At 59.6% G+C, this 3,563-nt stretch overlaps 1 pseudogene; it reads left to right on the top strand.

The window, feature by feature from the left end:
• The first annotated feature begins 889 nt into the window (after nt 1-889).
• LOC146810494 (18S ribosomal RNA) lies at nt 890-2,680 on the top strand (annotated as a pseudogene).
• The last annotated feature ends 883 nt before the right edge of the window (nt 2,681-3,563 follow it).

Here is a 3,563-nt window from a genome sequence, read left to right as displayed (position 1 = left end):
TTAAGTCCGGCGATTCAGAATCCGGGGAAGGCAGCATCCGGGGCCCCCAGGGGCCCGGGTAGGCACCTGCCACTCAGCCCCTTCCCGATTGTCCTTTTTCTCCGAGTTTGCTCGGTCAGGCCTCCGTGAGCTCCGGTGATTTTCAGACAGGGGAAGGCAGCACCCGGGCCCGCCCGCCGGGGCCCCCAGGGGCCCTGGTCTGCTCCTGCTTCTTGGCCCCTTCCCAATGGGCCTTTCCTTTGAGCCTGCTCGCCCCGGGAGCAGGCAGGGATGTGGAGCCGGCATCCCCCCCCGCGCAGGGCGGCCTGCCAGGGGATGCCTTGGCCATACTCTGATCGATTGGGCACTCTCAGTTCGTTTAAGGATGGACTGCTTGGCCAGCCTCGGCTGTTTCAAGCAAGGAGCTTCCTCCCCGCATGGACTGTGACTCGAGGGCCTGCCACCTGGCGGGTGGCCCTTCACCCTACCCAGCAGAGCGAAGACCGAGCGGCCCCGGCAGCTCGTGTCCGCCAGTGGTCTGACCCGAGCGGAGGGGTCGGATGGCGCCAGGCCCTCGGATGCTGCTGCCCAGCAGGTTCGTAGGCCCTGTGCGCCACGCCGTCACCCGTCTCCGCCCAGCACATTTCCACAGCAGCTCGGAAAAATTGTTCCGAGGGGTGTCGCCGCCACCAGGCTCCGGCACCTCTGCTTCTCGCTCAGGCTGCGCCTCAGCCCGCCTCTCCCTTCTTCCAGGCGACCGCACCACACCAACCCTCCAGCGAGCCCTCCCGCCCAGGCGGGTGGGCTTCTTCCACCCAGCAGGCTCCCCAGAAGGATGGGTGTGTGAAGGTGGTCCGGTCGTGGAGATGGGCACGTGGCCCCCCGAACCCACCCCATCAGCAGGTGCGGCTACCTGGTTGAGCCTGCCAGTAGCATATTCTTGTCTCAAAGATTAAGCCATGCACGTGTAAGTACACACGGCCGGCACAGTGAAACTGCGAATGGCTCATTAAATCAGTTATGGTTCCTTTGATCGCTCCATCTGTTACTTGGATAACTGTGTTAATTCTAGAGCTAATACATGCCAACGAGCGCTGACCTTCCAAGATGCCTGCATTTATCAGACCAAGACCATCCAGGCTCGCCCGACCTCTTTGGTGACTCTAGAAAACCTCGGGCCGATCGCACGTCCCCGTGACGGCGACGATACATTCAGATGTCTGCCCTATCAACTTTCGATGGTACTTTCTGTGCCTACCATGGTGACCAGGGGTAACGGGGAATCAGGGTTCGATTCCTGAGAGGGAGCCTGAGAAATGGCTACCACATCCAAGGAAGGCAGCAGGCACGCAAATTACTCACTCCCAACTCGGGGAGGTAGTGACGAAAAATACAGGACTCTTTCGAGGCCCTGTAATTGGAATGGGTACACTTTAAATCCTTTAACGAGGATCCATTGAAGGGCAAGTCTGGTGCCAAGAGCCACGGTAATTCCAGTTCCAATAGCGTATATTAAAGTTGCTGCAGTTAAAAAGCTCGTAGTTGGTTCTTGGGATTGAGCTGGCGGTCTGCCGCAAGGCGAGCTACTGCCTGTCCCAGCCCCTGCCTCTCAGCGCCCCCTTGATGCTCTTGACTGAGTGTCCTGGGGGTCTGAATTAGAGTGTTCAAAGCAGGCCGGTCGCCTGAATACTTCAGCTAAGAATAATGGAATAGGACTCCGGTTCTATTTTGTGGGTTTTCGGAACTGGGGTCATGATTAAGAGGGACGGCCGGGGGCATTCGTATTGTGCTGCTAGAGGTGACATTCTTGGACCGCTAAGACGAACCAAAGCGAAAGCATTTGCCAAGAATGTTTTCATTAATCAAGAACGAAAGTCGGAGGTTCAAAGACGATCAGATACCGGTCGTAGTTCCGACCATAAACGATGCCGACTAGCGATCCGGCGGCGTTAGTCCCATGACCCGCCGAGCAGCTTCCAGGAAACCAAAGTCTTTGGGTTGCGGGGGGGACTATGGTTGCAAAGCTGAAACTTAAAGGAATTGACGGAAGGGCACCGCCAGGAGTGGAGCCTGCGGCTTAATTTGACTCAACACGGGAAACCTCACCCGACCCGAACACGGAAAGGATTGGCAGATTGATAGCTCTTTCTCGATTCTGCGGGTGGTGGTGCATGGCCGTTCTTAGTTGGGGGAGCGATTTGTCTGGTTAATTCCAATAACGAACGAGACTCCTCCATGCTAACTAGTTACGCGACCCCCAGCCATCGGCGTCCAACTTCTTAGAGGGACAAGTGGTGTTCAGCCACACAAGATCGAGCGATAACAGGTCTGTGATGCCCTTAGATGTCCGGTGCTGCACACGCTACACTAACGGATCAGTGTGTGTCTACCCTTTGCCGACAGGTGCAGATAACCCGCTGAACCCCGTTCATGATAGGGATTGGGGATTGCAATTATTTCCCATGAACGAGGAATTCCCAGTAAGTGCAGGACATAAGCTTGTGTTGATTAAGTCCCTGCCCTTTGTACACACCACCTGTTGCTACTACCGATTGGATGGTTTAGTGAGGTCCTTGGATCGTCCCCGCCGGGGTTGGCAATGGCCCTGGCGGAGCGCTGAGAAGACGATCAAACTTGACTATCTAGTGGAAGTATAAGTCGTAACAAGGTTTCCGTAGGTGAACCTGCGGAAGGATCATTAACGGCGGAGCAGCCGACGGCGCCAGCCCGAAGCCCTCGGCTGCCTCCTGTAAGCACACACCGTAGGCACAGGGCCCGGCCCTGCCCTGGCACGCCCTGGCTGGCGGAGCGGTCCGCGGCCGCATGGGGTGCTCGGGTGAGGACCGGGCCTTCGGTGGGCCTCTTCTGCCGGGGAGGACCCAAACGACAGGCGAGGGACTGGGGACAGGGGGGGTGCCCCCCGTCTCCTGTCCCTCTCTGAGAGGGGCACAGCGGTAGGCCCTCCTGAGATGGAACCCAAGCTCACCCAGCACTACCCCCGCGGTGGGGGAAACCGAATGGCAGTGGGCTGGTACCACCCCCCCGCCCCCTAGAAAGACCTGCTGGTGGCAGGACGCTCCTGCGCCCAACATCCCGGCCGACTGAGGTTGGGTCCTTCTCGTGTGGCAGGGCAGCCTGGAAGAGAAGGGGCCGAGGGCCTGCAAGGGGACCCACGGCTCCTCTCAGTGGGAGGCGTGCGGGATGGGGAGCTGCCTGGCTCTTCCCTTCCGGCGCCTCTGGCACGGGCAAGTGTGGGGTGGGCTGTACAAGCCAGCTTGGTGCACGGCTCGGGCCGCCCGGCGACGGACGGCTGAGGTGCAGGTGGGGCGACCCTCCCTCGTTGCCTGGTACCCGGTTTGACCTGGTCCCATGCGGCTAGGCCGAGGGGTTTGAAGACTTGTGCGGTCTCTCCTAGAGGGACCGGCGGCTGCAGAGCTGCCAGCTCCTGACACACCGGGAGACCCCTTCCTCGCCTGCGGGTGGGGGGGGGGGGGGGCAACTCCTGGGCCGAGCGCCTGGCAATGTTTTTCTTCTCCCAATGGTGCAGTCTGATTTCCAGAGGGGAAGCCTTGAACGGTGCGCCC

Source organism: Triturus cristatus, chromosome 7 (assembly GCF_964204655.1).
Source record: "Triturus cristatus chromosome 7, aTriCri1.1, whole genome shotgun sequence".
Classification (NCBI taxonomy): Eukaryota; Metazoa; Chordata; class Amphibia; order Caudata; family Salamandridae; genus Triturus; species Triturus cristatus.
This window is presented reverse-complemented; position numbering and strand designations above follow the sequence as displayed.